The 15,950-nt window shown below is 44.5% G+C and overlaps 1 protein-coding gene across 5 annotated transcripts in view; it reads left to right on the forward strand.

The window, feature by feature from the left end:
* PRKCD (protein kinase C delta) overlaps positions 1-15,950 on the forward strand; it is a 135,498-nt gene that overhangs the window by 58,896 nt on the left and 60,652 nt on the right. The gene's annotated exons all lie outside the window — the stretch shown is intronic.

The following is a 15,950-nucleotide window of genomic DNA, read 5'->3' on the forward strand; positions in this document are numbered from 1 at the left end:
GCTTGCTTTGTCCACTGCTTGCAGGAAGAGCAGCCTGTTGCAGCTAGTTGGTGGGGGCTTGTAACCAGGGTGGACTGCCAGCCCCCCCATCAGCTCCCCACTCTAAGTTCCCTGTGCTGAAGCTGCCCAGCAGGCTATCAATTGGAGGCAGTTCAGCTATCCCTCCCCCTAGTACCACGTGCGGCTCCTGCCCTCTGCCTTGGAGCTGCTCCCAGAGACTCTTGCGGGGGGGGGGAGGGTAATGTCGTGGTGTCCCCCTCCGCCGTGCTTCTGCATCCCGCTTACCCCTTCTCCATATAGAGCTGGAAGGGGACAGGATAGAGAGAGGTTGGAGCAGCAGCTGCTGTCTCACCTTCCTGATCCACTTAAAAAGGAAATGCACTTGAGAGTGGGTCAGCTTACTTAAAGGGGCAGTGTGCATCTCTCTCTCTCTCTCTGCCCACACACAAGGGGTGTGTCTGTCTGTCTGCTATGCTGTTTCACCTCCTGGGGAAATTGGATTTGCTGAACATCGTTTTGCTTAAAGTTGCATTTTTCAGGAACATAACTACAACATTAAGTGAGGAGTTACTGTATCTGTAGTCTTGTGTTGGCAGACGATTTGCTCAGCCATTTAAGGTACCAATTCCTTGTCTAGCAGTTAGAACATGTTCCTTGTTAGAGATTTTGATGAGCATTATATTTACATTGAATTTATCAATGGATGGTGTGAGGTATAGCTGGGATTTGTTACTTTTACTAAAGCTGTTTTCCTTTCTTGCGGAGGTCATCTGAATCCCTAATCCCATCAAATGGCGCTCCAGCAAATCAGCTTGAGGTTCAGTGTGGCAGAGTTGTCTTATTAGTGCCTGGGTGACATGCTGTCAGGGGCGGCTCTAGACATTGTGCCGCCCCAAGCACGGTGGCATGCCGCGGGGGGTGCTCTGCCGGTCACCGGTCCCACAGCTCCGGTGGACCTCCTGCAGGCATGCCGCCAAAGGCTGCCTGCCTGTCGCCCTCCCGGCGACCGGCAGAGTGCCCCCACAGCATGCTGCCCCAAGCACGCTCTTGGCGTGCTGGGGCCTGGAGCCGCCCCTGCATGCTGTGGATATTTGCATTATAGTGGTGCTTCTCAGTTGTCCAATGGGATAAATGGTGTCTCCAGGCAATTACAAAGCTGAAGAAAGCATAGCCTTTCAGCTTTTTTGTAGTTGTTGTTGAGGAGGAGAACAGGCCATTGATCAAAATTAACATAGAATACTTTATTTTAGGGATTTGTAAAATATTCCTGTTACAATTTTTATGGGAAGGTCTCCATTTATAGTAGTTGTATGGCACACAAAAGAGTATTAATAAATATATCCCTTGCAATACACTGACTTTCTCAGATTTCACAACAGGGCCGCCCAGAGGGGAGGGCAAGTAGGTCAATTTGCCCCAGGCCCCGGGCTCCGCAGGGGCCCCCACAAGAATGGCTGAGGCTCCCTCCTCGGCCCCAGCCCAACCTGACCCCATCTCTGCCCCTTTCCCGGAGCTCAGTGCATCCAGCACTGTCCCTTGACAGCGGTGCAGCGTGGCTCCGGTGGGGCCTGACCTCCGCCCAGCTCAGAGCCACGTGGTAAGGGGGCGGGGCTGTGAGCTCTGGACCGAGTGGAGGGAGCTCAGGCCCCACTGGAGCTCACAGCCCTGCCCCCTGACCACATGGTTCTCAGAGGGGCGGGGCTCAGGGGCCCCGCCGGAGCCATGCTGCAGCTGTCGAGCGAAGCTCCTGGATGCGCTGAGGCTCCTGGTGAGAGGAGAGCTGGGGGTAAGGGGCCAGGGCTGGGGGGGTGGCTAAGGGGCAGGGAGTCCTGGGGACAGTCAGGGCACAGGGAGGGGGCAGAGGTAGGAGGGGGGGTGGTCAGGGGACAGGGAACGGGGGTTGAATTGTGGGCATTCCGGGGGTCTGTCAGGACTCAGCGGGGGCGTGGATAGGGGTTGGGGCAGTCGGGACAGGGAGCGGGGGGGGGGGTCACGGGGTGATGGTTGGGGATGGGGTCTCTGGGGGACGGTGAGGGGACAAGGAGCAGGATGGGTTGGGGATTCTGAGGGGGGTGGGCAGTTGGGGGGCAGGAACTGGGTGGGGGTCAGATAGGGGGCAGGGCCAAGCTGTTTGGGAGGCACTGCCTTTCCTACCCTAAAGCTCATTCAGCAGTTTGAGGCTTGCAGAAGAGCCAAGCTGTTAGGTTTTCCATTAGGGCTACCATCCCTTTCATTTCTCAAATGCCAAATTATAGTCTATATTTAATTTCAGTGCCATAGGGAGATTCATGTCAGGGGAGGGTAGCTTCATTTAAAATTAGCCACTGGAGGAGGGATCACATGAGAAGAGCAATATCCTTCCCAGCCCTACCAAGAGAGATTTCCCCCCTCCCACATTCCCTGAGGCTCCAGAGGGGTTAATTCAGCAGTTCTCAAACTGTTATACTGGTGACCCCTTTCACATAGCAAACCTCTGAGTGTGATTCCCCCTTTATAAATTAAAAACACGTTTTTATATATTTAACACTATTATAAATTCTGGAGGCAAAGCAGGGTTTGAGGTGGAGGCTGACAGCTCACGACCCCCAGTAATAACCTCGTGACCCCTTGAGGGGTCTTTACCCCCAGTTTGAGAACCCTGGGTTAATTTAATTTTAGCACCCTGTGTCCATTCACATGCTTGTGCTATTTTGAGCATTTTAGTTTTCACAACATAGGCTCGTCCCAGATTCTAGAACAAGCTCAAATGCTCAGTTTGTGGAGTATGTACATAATATATACTAAAGACAAACCCACAGTAACCGTCTCCAGTTTGTAAGGGACCCCATGGAGCCAGTCTCTAGGAAACAGATAAATGCATGTGCATGGAAGTTAAGTCCATTAATGGCTATTAGCCAGGATGGGTAAGGAATGGTGTCCCTAGCCTCTGTTTGTCAGAGGGTGGAGATGGATGGCAGGAGAGAGATCACTTGATCATTACCCGTTAGGTTCACTCCCTCTGGGGCACTTGGCATTGGCCATTGTCGGTAGACAGGATACTGGACTGGATGGCCCTTTGGTTTGACCCAGTATGGCTGTTCTTATGTTCTAACCTAAATGAACCCAAAGTTATGGAGACAGATATGAGTCACGGAAGCCAGCAGAGTATCAGGAACCTGGAAAAATCTCTGACTGGATGGGCTCAGGCATTTGGTCACAAGCTGAGGTGGTTCAAAAGTTTTGGGGTTTTTTTAAGCAGAATTGTTTTTATTGTTTAAAGAAACAATCAAACACAGCAAGCAGCAAATGTTTGGCCACACACTTCTGAAACCCCAAACCATATTCAGGTTTTGGCAGACTAATTTCAGCTTTTCAATTAAAAAAAACAAAAAATTTTGAAGGAAAGCAAACATTGTCCATGATTTTTTTCTGCTTTTTAAAAACCGCTAGTTTTCGATCCAGAAAAAGTTTTAACAGCAAATATTTGTCCAACCCTTTTAATGAGCTTTAGTGCCTTTTAGTACTAGCTGATGAGAACCAGTGATACCTTGTAAAGAAGTTTTCTCAAAACTGGGTTTGTGCCAAGATGCAGAAGGTTTATTTTTCCCAGGGCTGCCCATGGGGGGGGAGCAAGTGGGGCAATTTGCGCCGGGCCCTGCAGGGGCCCCCACGAGAATATAGTATTGCAATTTTCTTTATGGAAGGGGCCCCCAAAATTGCTTTGCCCCAGGCCCCCTGAATTCTCTGGACAGCCCTGTTTCACAATCCTTCGTCTAAATGACAGTGTGCTGATTCTCATGAGGTTGGGAAGAAATGCTTATTGCTGCTCAAGAGTGATGGTTCTGAGCAATTTGAAAAATTATGCTGATAGGCTCTGAAGAGAACCTAGTCATAGAAGAATGCTAGTCATGTGATGTGGAGCATTTTGGGTTGGCTAAGGGGTGCTTTAAAGAAATTGAATAATGAGTCAAATTATCTTGGCTCCATGAAGGATTTTGAATAGTTCTCCACATTCTTCTCCCAGAAAGAACAGCATAACTGTGTTCTGCTGGTAAAGAGAGGGTAGCTAGCTGGAAGGGTGGCGAAAGGCAAAGAAAGATCTCCATAAATTATCCAAAAAGTTGGTGTAAAATCCAGGCCACACCTGTGCTACCTGCTGGCAAAAACAGTTGATCTAGGACCACATCCGAGGTAGAAGCCAAACTTGAACAGCTTAATGGGACAAAATCAGAGGGCCCACATAATCTTCGTCCAAGAATATTAAAGGAACTGGCATATGAAATTGCAAGCCCATTAGCAAGAATTTTTAAAGAAACAGTAAACTCAGGGGTTGTACTGTACGACTGGAGAATTGCTAACATAGGTCCTATTTTTAAGAAAGGGAAAAAAAGGTGATCCGAGTAACTATAGGCCTGTTAGTTTGACATCTGTAGTATGTAAGGTCTTGGAAAAAATTTTGAAGGAGAAAGTAGTTAAGGACATTGAGGTCAATGGTAATTGGGACAAAATGCAACATGGTTTTACAAAAGGTAGATCGTGCCAAACCAACTTGATCTCCTCCTTTGAGAAGGTAACAGATTTTTTAGACAAAAGAAATGCAGTGGATCTAATTTACCTCGATTTCAGTAAGGCATTTGACACGGTTCCACATGGGGAATTATTAGTTAAATTGGAAAAGATGGGGATCAGTATAAAAATTGAAAAGTGGATAAGGAACTGGTTGAAGGGGAGACTACTACGGGTCGTACTGAAAGGTGAACTGTTAGACTAGAAGGAGGTTACTAGTGGAGTTCCTCAGGGATCATTTTTGGGACCAATCTTATTTAACTTTTTATTACTGACCTTGGCACAAAAAGCGGGAATGTGTGGATAAAGTTTGCGGATGACACAAAGCTGGGTGGTATTGCTAACACAGAGAAGGACCTGGATATCATACAGGAAGATCTGTATGACCTTATAAACTGGAGTAATAGTAATAGGACGAAATTTAATAGTGAAAAGTGCAAAGTCATGCATTTAGGGATTAATAACAAGAATTTTAGTTATAAATTGGGGACACATCAGTTGGAAGTAACAGAGGAGGAGTAGGACTTCGGAATATTGGTTGACCACAGGATGACTATGAGCCGCCAATGTGATATGGCAGTTAAAAAAGCTAATGCAGTTTTAGGATGCATCAGGCGAGGTATTCCAGCAAAGATAAGGAGGTGTTATTACCGTTTTACAAGGCACTGGTGAGACCTCATTTGGAATACTGTGTGCAGTTCTGGTCTCCAGTGTTTAAGAAGGATGAATTCAAACTGGAACAGGTTCAGAGACAGGCTGCTAGGATGATCCGAGGAATGGAAACCTGTCTTATGAAAGGAGACTGAAAGAGCTTGGCTTGTTTAGCCTAACCAAAAGAAGGTTGAGGGGGGATATGATTGCTCTTTATAAAAATATCAGAGGGATTAATATCAGGGAGGGAGAGGAATTATTTAAGCTTAGTACCAATGTGGACACAAGAACAAATGGATATAAACTGGACACTAGGAAGTTTAGACTTGAAATTAGACAAAGGTTTCTAACCATTAGAGGAGTGAAGTTCTAGAACAGCCTTCTAAGCGGAGTAATGGGGGCAAAAGACAAATCTGGCTTTAAGAATAAGCTTGATAAGTTTATGGAGGGGATGGTATGATGGGATAGCCTAATTTTGGCAATTAATTTAGCAATTGATCATTGGTTATCAGCAGGTAAGTATGCCCAGTGGTCTGTGATGGGATGTTAGATGGGTTGGGATCTGAGTTACTACAGAGAATTCTTTCCTGAGTGCTGACTGGTGAGTCTTGCCCACATGCTCAGGGTTTAACTGATGGCTATATTTGGGGTTGGGAAGGAATTTTTCTCCAGGGCAGATTGGCAGAGGCCTTGGAGGTTTTTCGCCTTCTTCTGCAGCATGGGGCATGGGTCACTTGTTGGAGGATTCTCTGCAGCTTGAGGTCTTCAAACCACAATTTGAGGACTTCAATAACTCAGACAAAGATTAGGGGTTTGTTATAGAAGTGGATGGGTGAGATTCTGTGGCCTGAATTGTGCAGGAGATCAGACTAGATGATCATAATGGTCCTTTCTGACCTTAAAGTCTATGATTCTAAGTCCAGTATGCTACAGTGAACTAAGAAAATTAATGACGAGCCACTACATGTTGAAACCTTGTTTGCTGGTTGGACAGCTATTGCCTAAGTATCAAAATAGTGATATGAAAATAACAAAAAGTGAATGATGCTGTTCTTTATATATCCAAGAAGCTTGTAAACATTGAATTTGGTTATAAAATGTCATTAGGAAGTCATGGATTCATATGGGCTAATACTATGATGCTACCCTGGCAGTTGCAGAGTCAGGTTTTCAGTGCATCTCCATTAACTTGCTATATTGAGCATTGGAACACAGACCTGTTGATGGCTGTATAATCAGGCTTTTTTTAAAACCACTTAGTGAGGGTGAGCAATCACACAGAGTATGATCATCTTCCATGGGAGTTATGGGTCCTCAGGTGGCTGATAAAGCCAATCTTTAAGCCACAAGTTCCATTATAATGAGGGCAGATGTTTTCAGACTCAGCAGAAGGTTGTTGATCATGACTGGAAGCCAGTCTCTCCTTCCTCCTGTGCCTCTTGTCTTCAGCTTGTCAGCGAGCAAGTTCAAAATGCAGGGGACCATCACGTAGGACTCCACTCCATTTTAAGTGATCCTGGGCAAGTGGCTCCCAACTGTTAGTATCAATATTATACTTTTTTAGGTTGTCCCTCAGCAAGTCCTTATAATGCTTCCATTGTCAACCCATATTACAGGACCCTTCTTTCAGTTGGGAGAACAGGACCTGTTTTGGGAAGCGATGGTCTGGCATCTGGACAACATGACCAGTCTAGTGGAATTGTTGATGGATAATAATTGCCTCAATACTGGTGGTCTTTGCCTCTTCCAGAACATGAATATTGGTGCGCCTCCCATTTGATCTTCAGAATCTTATGGAGTCAGTGTTGATGGTACTTCCAAGGAGCTTTCAAGTGATGTCTACAGGTTATCCAAGTTTCGGACTCAAACAACAGTGTTGGGAGAATAACGGCTTGATAAACAATCACTTACAGTAAAGCCAGGTTGACCCCATTTTTAATTCCTGTTCCATCTTCTTTTTTCCTTCTCTCACTATTTATATGGGCTCTTCTTCCTGTATCAGAGCCCTAATTTTTCTCTTCATTACTCTCCAGTTTCTGTTGCTAATGGCAGCTGCTGTCTTTTGCTACCAAATAGCTGCTTAATTTTACTATTAAGTAATTAGATGCCTTACAAAATTGATGTAGTATTGCACTTGGTGTAGGCATTGGATGTAATTTCATAGCTCTTATTACCAAGAATTATGAATTGAAATCTGCTGTAAAATGAGCTAAAGAGCTTTTTAAAAGTGAAGAGAGAAAGCAGTGAAATATTAGATTGATGGCTTGCCTCATCAGAACAAAGGCCTTGGAGTCTTAGAGCACTTTCCCAGCTTCATAACCCCTGGCTTAAATCACTAATTCTGTAATGTAAAAACAAAGTAAACATACTTTCTCTCATATTAGCAATACTTCTTTCAACTTTAACTTTGTTTTCCAGACAAAATATTTTAAAAAGTGAGATTTTCCCCCCTTCTCGTGAAATCTCTAGTCTTCAGTGTTACCTTGCCAGCCTGTCCTTCCAAGAGTAAACATTTTGCATGTGCAAATTAGTGATTCAGAAGATGTGATGGATCTTTTTTGACCTAGTGAAGGAAAGATCATATATTTAACCATTTCTCTTCTATTTCACAGTAAAATGTCAAATAAGGTACAGACAAAAAAGTTTTCAGTTGAATGAGGCTAATTAATAAGCACAGACTTCTTGTTAGAAATAAAAAATATAATCACCTTTATGCTAAATCCAGAGATTCAGACCAAAACTGAGAGATGTAACATTTGGCTTCTTGAATGCATCAGCACAATTTTCATTTTAGAAATGTGTTAGGATGTAGGCTCAATGAGATAAAGGATTCTCGGGTCCTACTTAAACAGGATACTTTGCAAAATTGGAGGGATTGAATTAATTGTGAAAGATATCTTTTGTATAATCAGGATATCATTCCATGGGGGAAATGATCAGTGAGTGGAGTTTATTTGGTTACAAATTTCACTTAACTGAAATACTATCATAATTCAAAGAGGTAGCCTGCAGGCCCCCTGATTAGAATAGTGATCAAGATTTCATAATATGGAAGTTGCAGTATTTTCTGGTAAAATAATACTGTAATGGGCAATATTAACTGCTCTATTATCAACTAACAGAACCATTAATCTAGGAATTGTTTGGAGAGACATTATTAATACCCTAAGTGATTGCATTTTAGAATACAATATACTCCTGTTTTATTAGGGTTGCCAACTTTCTAATGCCAGAAAACTGAACACCCTTGCCCCACCCCTTCCTTGAGGCTCTGCCCCACCCCTTCCCGAGACCCCAACCCCTGCTTGCTCCATCACTTGCTCTCCTCTACCCTCTCTCACACACTCATTTTCACTGCAAGGCCCAAACAGGCATATTGATTGTTTTGACAGATGTATTATGAAAAGTTCAGGTATTATTTGCTGCAGGATACTAGAGCTGGCAGCAAAATAGTCAAAAGGGGTAATTTTTTAACAAAAGGAAAAGGTTTTCATGATTGTTTCCCTTCCCTCTTCCCATTTTTTGTAACCAGCTCCATGTTTTTTGTTCACTAAAGTAGTTCTAATTCCACACACAAAATTAGGACCACACATTATCATAGCTGCAATGGGTCCATTAAAGGCCCACTCGTGAAGCCCAAATACAAATCCATAGAGTACAACCACAGAAATGCACACCTGTCCAGATACCTATATAAATAAATCTGTAGAAACTGACTCCCACACCTATATACAGATACATGTGTATTCATGTGTGCACATCTAGCATGCACTAACACATATAATTCCACATTATTTAATATTACAATTGTTGTTTAGCGCCTAGAAACCCCAACTAAGATCAGGGCTCCAGGGTGATAGGTGCTGGACATACACATAAAAAAAGAGTCTGTGTAACAGTGCGTGACTCACCCCTATGTTGCCTCCTGCTGGTTGTCTCAGGGAATTAGCTCTCCAGCCCTCAGAACACCCTCTGCAGGCCGGAGTCCCATTGCATCTGGCCCCCGTGTCCTTCCCAGGACCCGGGTGCCCCTTTACCCGGGGGCCGCCCCCTGGCAATACCCCCACCAGTCTCTATGGGTCTCCCCTCTCTGGGAAACCCGCAACCCTCTAATCCCCACACTGCCTCAGTCTGGGCTACTGCCAGTCATCACCAAGCCCTTGCTCCCTGGGGCAGATTATAGTGTAAAAACCACTCATCATAGGCAAGTGGGTTCGAACCTGCTGCCTTCCTCTGCCTCCCAGTACCTCTATGGGCCTTGGACCAGGCCCTGCAGCCTAGGAAGTTGCCAGCCTGGAGCTCCCCTGCTCCTCTGATGCTCCCCAGCCCAGCTTCACCCCCAGTACCCTTCCTGCAGGCAGCTAGGGATGGCTCTCTCCCAGCTGGGGAGATACTTCTGTTGGGCCTCTGGCTCTGTGGCCTGATCAGAGCGTGGCCCAGCTGCAGCCGCTTTCCCAATCAGCCGTCCCCAGCCACAGCCCTCTCCAGGGCTGCTTTCAACCCCTTCTATATTAGGAGCAGGGTAGCCACCCTGCTACAGTCTGCAACAAAGAGTTTATAATATAGCTAGACAAAGATGGAAGAAATGTATGATACACTGACTTTTCTGCAATTACGAGTCAACTACTTTCATTTTTTAAGAACTAATACATTTGTTTTAGAGTTCCTGTCTCTTTTAAAAACTTATGAAATGAATACACACGTTTGTCATCAATTTTTTTGTGCGCAAACCAGCAAAGGGGATAATAACAGTCAAAGAGTTAGGCTGCAAATTTTATTCACACAAGTATACACTCGTGTGGCAATACACACACTTCCCTGCACAAGGACACACAGTCTCTTACACACATACAGTGCATACATGCACACACTTGCCTACAAAGAGACACTTTTTCATACACTTTTCCAGGGGCTGCCTAAATCACCCAGCCAGGAAGGGAGGAGGGTGGACTGGAGGGGAAAAGATGGAGTGGAGTGGGAATGGAAGAGAGAGGATGGGGAGGGAAAGAGGCCCAGGATGACAGCAGGGTGAAGGTGAGGGGGCAGTAAAGGAGAGAGGAGTGGGTTCAGGAGGGTATGTGGGGTGGATGGGGTTGTGGGGAGGTTGAGGTGGGGAGGGATGGAATGATGGGTGAATGGGAGTGAAGCCGATTCCCAGCACTCAGAGATGGGGATATACACATACCTCGAACTCCTGGGTGCCGGAAAGCGGTTCACAGACAGGGCACAAACCACAGCTTGAGCCCAGCCACAAGAGGAGAGTGAGGAGAAGAGGGCTGGGCATCAGCGGGAGAGGGGTGCGCCACGCAACCCCCACAACAGCCACCTGCTGAGGGCTCGTCTCCCCTACCCTGACCCAGCCAATGGGAGCTGCGGGAGGCAGGGCAGCATGCAGGACCTCCCCCCCCCCCCCGCTGTCCCTCTGGCTAGGAGCCATACATGCCAGCTGCGTCCTTACCCGGGAGCCGCGTTGCTCAGTGACTAGCAGGGAGCCTGTCAGCCTCGCTGTGCAGCAGCACCACCAGCCGGAGAGTCTTTTTAGAGAACTTTCCAATCTTGATTGTAAAATTGCCAGTGATGGAGAAACCACCACAACCCTTGGTAGATTGTTCCAATGGTTAATTACTTTCACCATTAAAAATGTACATCTTATTTCCAGTATGAATTTGTCTAGCTTCAACTTCAAGCAATTGAATCATGTTGTTATACCTTTCTCTGTTTAAGCGACATGCACAGGCTACTTAGAGCTTAAAAGTGTAGTTTAAAAATATTGGAAATGGCCTGAAAAATATAAATGAAATGGAACACAAAAAGGGCTGAGTGAGATACAATTCAGGATAAAGGATAAAGACATGATATGATGTTCAGATAGTAGTATTGTCAATCCTAACCATTGAAAGTGTGGAATCAGGCCCAAAATATCATGAGTGACTTAAACTGAGATATTTTTAAAATTCCTTTTGGGTTCTTTTTATTTTCCCTCTGGTTTCTGAGCACATACTTTGTGTTTTCAAGCTATTTTCCATGACTTTGAGGACTAGAACCCTATTTAACAAACCAAAGGCTTACACTCTCATTCAGTCTCTTGAATCCAAGAGCTGGAGATTTAAGCAAACACCAGATAATGAAGGATTCACAATAATATTGTGAAAGCTGGCAACTCTGATGAGAGCCAGAGAGGAGAAACAAATATTCTTCACACATTGGTGTATGAGAACCAAGAAGCGTAAAGATACCATAGACCACCTAGATTATCAGAGGGAGTATAACAAAATAGTAGAAAAGTTAATTGAAATATTTTGCCTCATTATTGACTGTCAGTGATGGAATAATGTCTTTCCAAAAGGCACCGCTTATTGGAGAGCATTGTGTGGCCTTGACACACTTATAAGTCTGTAGGAATATTGATTATGGAGCAATTTGAGAAACTCAAGTGTAATAAATCATCAGGCCTTCTTGTTTCTGAAGGAAGTAAAGTGTAAATCAGAGCTGGTCTACACTATGGGGGGAAATCGATCTAATATACGCAACTTCAGCTACGTGAATAACGTAGCTGAAGTCGAAGTATCTTAGATCAAATTATCTACCGTCCTCACGGCATGGGATCGATGTCCGTGGCTCCCCATGTCGACTCTGCTACCGCTGTTTGGGTTGGTGGAGTTCTGGGATCGATAGGAGCTCATTCGGGGATCAATATATTGTGTCTAGATGAGACGCAATATATCGATCCCCGAGAAATAGATTGCTACCTGCCGATACGGCGGGTAATGAAGACGTAGCCAAAGAAGAGGGAAAGAGATTCTCACACAGTTATTCAGTGCAGCTTTGAAAATAGCAACTGTTCCTGAAGAATTTAGTGCCTATAGGGGGGAAGTGGGGCAGAGAGAAGGATGGGGAGAACAGAGCCAAGGGGAACTCTGGGAATTGCCAGTTAGTGAACCTCATCTGTCTTCTAGGGAAATGTATTATTTAGCAGCATTTATACTTTGTTAACAGACAGCTAGTCACAACTATGTATGAGTACAAGTGTGAAAATAAAGTACTTGTCCTCAGTAGCTTGCAATATAATGGATAGTGAATCTAACTAAAGGCAAAACATTGCCACACTTGGAAATTTAGTTTGATCAAGTCAAACTGACACATTACTTGCAATTGAAAACTGTGCCCCTCTCTCTCGTTAGGTTTTTTTTATTGTGTTTAATAAAATTGTAAAAGTCCAAAAAAGGTCAACAGAGATAGAAGTACGTAGGAAACTGCAAAAAAATAGAATAAATTAGCATTGAAGGGAGAGAAGAGGGAAAGTAGTTGAAGTTCTTTAGAGAACTGTGTATGTGCAGTTAAAATTCTCATCAGTCCTTTCTTATTCTGTCACACTTGAACAAGGGGTCACTTGCTGAAATTAATGCTGGGTAAATTTAAAGCCAATAACAGGAAATAATTCTTCAGAGCTTGGAGTCAACCTGTGGGATTCAGAGCTCCAAGAGATCAAATTCTCTTACTGGAGCTGAATTTTAAAAGGAGCAGGATAATTTGATGAGTGATAACTTTATTAGGCTTGCTAAGGCAAAAGTAAAGAGCTCATAATTGCAGGGTTCAGAAAGAAATTCCTCCCCACCTATCTCACGCTCTCATACAATTGGCTAAGCGGCATTGTGGCTTTTTTACCTCCTTCCCCCTCCCTTTTTTTTTTTATGTCTGAAGCATCAGTTCATGGCCACTGCTTGTGGCAGGATATGAGACTTGAAGCACCAGTTGTTATATCTTGTATGCAAACTATATGTTGCTTAATGTTTTTAATTGGGTTGTTTTCTTAACCTAGAAAAATAAACCACTTTGACATTTCTGAGGACTTGAAACCATGCAACGTATAATGATGGCATGAATTGAACATATCACTGGATATCTGTTCAGTTACTATGACCTATGAGAAAATGATAGCTCAGTGGATGCCAAATTAGATTTTCCAAGCTTTGTAAAACCCTAGCCTAAATTTTCAAAAGTGACTTAATTTGGGCGCCTCATTGTTTTAATTTATATTTGAAAAAATAAATTTTAATGTGGCCTGACTTTTCAGAAGTGCTGAGCAGCTACCCTCTGAAATTCAGGATGCTGAACACTTTCCTCTTATATAGCACTTTTATCACTAGATCTCAAAGAGCTTTATAAAGGAAGTCAGTGTTGTTAGTCCCATTTTACAGATGGGGAGAATGAGACACAGATAGGCTTAGTCACTTGCACAAGGTCGCCAAACAGGTCAGCAGCAGAGTCATGAATAGAACCCAGGTCTCCTGACCTAAAATCTGGATTACTGAAGAATCCTGTCTTAAGTTAAAATGCTCACTAGTGCATTGGAAAGTTCTAGACTTCAAACATGAAGGGCATGATTCTGATCTTGTTCACACCAATTTTACACAATGGAGTTATTCCTGATTTAGAATAGTATAGGTGAGATCAGAATCGGATCTCAATTCCCTAACAGAAGAAATTAAAAATGTAATGACAGACCAATAAATGGTTTTTCTTGTCATGGCAGCCTCCAATGTCCTTTTAGAAAGGAAACCTCATTTAATAATAAAACTAGGTAATCAAACAAAACTTTTCTATGATTACTTGGACAGAAGCTTGGTGGTTCCACTGTTTTATGAATTTTCTGATCTCAGTACCATGAATTAATCTTAGATTTATTTTCTTTATTCTTCTTTAATCAGAGGAGTGTTGACAGTTTCAGGTTCTTTGTCTCGCCATTATTTCAAAACAGTTCATAGTTGTATTTGATTTTCATCAGTACTGATGTATTTAAAGGATTCAGTGTCTCCGTGAATGATAAAACAAACACTGACTACTCAAGGTTTAGCTGTGAACTCGGTGGACAGAGAAAAGGATGTAACAATAATTGAGACATGAGATAAGAGACTGGATAAGAGTTTTAGCTGAGTTGGATGGATCGGAAATGCTGTAATATAGAGATGTTATGAAGAAAGAAACAGCAGGATTTAGAAATAACCTGTATGTGAAGGCCTAGAGGGAGAGAGGTCCAACTCTAGATGACATCCAGACTATGGGCCTGAGTGACAGGTAAATGGTGATCGTGTTCACAGTGATCAAGAGAGGAGAACAGATTAAAACCCCTATTTCAGTCATGTTGCACTTGAGCTGATGGCTAGACCTCTACTGAAGTTGTGTAATGTTCTAAACTCCTCAGAACTAGCTTAGAGCCAAAGAAAATGATAGAAATGTATATATAGTCTGAAGTCTATATTTAAAGGTAGGGGGAAAGTCTTAGAGTAATCATGAATGAATCAGTGTTACTGGAAAAGATGAAAGCAAGAGTGTGAAGGAAATATTTCTATACTAAGCATGTAGCAAAGTAAGAAAGTAAGAAAGTAAACATGGACTAGTGATGTATGAGCCACTTATTCAAGCAGCATGTTTTTAATGTTGAAAAGGCACCTGTATTCAGTGATTATTTAACAGTGTTGTGTTTTGTTTGTTTGTTTCCAAAACAACATAGGAAATCTTACTGTAGATTCAGTAGTTCATCGGGTGCTTCTGAAAATGGAAGCAGTGTATTAAATGACAGAAGTTATGTCCCTTTCTGCTTTGATTACCTACCTCTTAATGTTGCACAGAGAATTGGCAATGTAGCTGTGCCTTGGCACGACCACATAGCAACTAGAAGAGATGACATTCTGTATTCCCGTGATTAATGAAACAGTTATGTAAGACCAGGTTTGTCATCTTCAGTCCTTGGATGGTTGTGGACATCATTAAAGGGCTAGGTGGAGCTGTACTCCTGAGGGCATTTTGCACCCAAAAAAAAATTCTGCGCACAATATTTTAAAATTCAGCAAATTTTATTTGTCAAATAAATGTGGAGGCTCCATCGTGGCATTCGGGAGCACAGGCCACTGCCTGCACGGAGGGGGAGATGACTGTGCAGCTCCCCCCTGGGACATGGACTCAGCAGTGAGGCTGCACCCAACCCTAACACAGCGCAAGGACCAGGCCTGCCACAGAAACACCCCAGGGCCCTGCCCCTCCATGCCAAGTGCACCAGGTGTGGGCAGGCAGGCTCAGCAAGGCAGGATCCAAGTGTGGAGGGGCTTAGTGTGGGGAGATCCAGATGTGGATTGAGAGAGTTCTCTGTGGGGAACTCTGGGTGCAGCCATCTCAGTGGAGGATCCAGGTGCTGGGGGGATCTGGATGCACAGTGCCTTGTTGGGGGGTTCTGAGCGCAATGGCAATGGTACTCTACAGGGGGGTCCAGGTGAAGGTGGCTGGGGCTCAGTGGAGGGTCCAGATGCTGGGGAAGTGGGGCTCAGTGGGGTGGGGACCCAGGTGCAGCTGGTTGGGACTAGATAAGGTAGGGATCCGGGTCAGGGTGGTACAGGTGCAAGGGGAGTGGAGCTCATCGGGGGGGGGGGGTTCTGAGTGCAGGGGGGTGAGGCTCAGCAGGAGGGTCTGAGTCTCAGGGTGTCTGGATGCATGGGGGTTGAGCGGATGGGGGAGCAACTACCTATACAGGGATCCCTCTCCCTGCAGCTGAGGAGTGATGGGTACAGGAAACAGGCAGGGGGGAGGGAGTTTGTAGAGCTTCCTGCAGCTGAGGGAGAAATTGGGGAATGGGTCTGACCTGGCTCCAGATGCCATGCAGGGGAAGAGAAAGTCCTGTCCTGCCAAGCCAGGACTAGCAGCTGAGCCTGATGCAGGGTAGAGGCCACCAACCAGATCTTCCTCCGTTCCACCCTCTGCCC

Source organism: Gopherus evgoodei, chromosome 7 (genome assembly GCF_007399415.2).
Source record: "Gopherus evgoodei ecotype Sinaloan lineage chromosome 7, rGopEvg1_v1.p, whole genome shotgun sequence".
Classification (NCBI taxonomy): domain Eukaryota; kingdom Metazoa; phylum Chordata; order Testudines; family Testudinidae; genus Gopherus; species Gopherus evgoodei.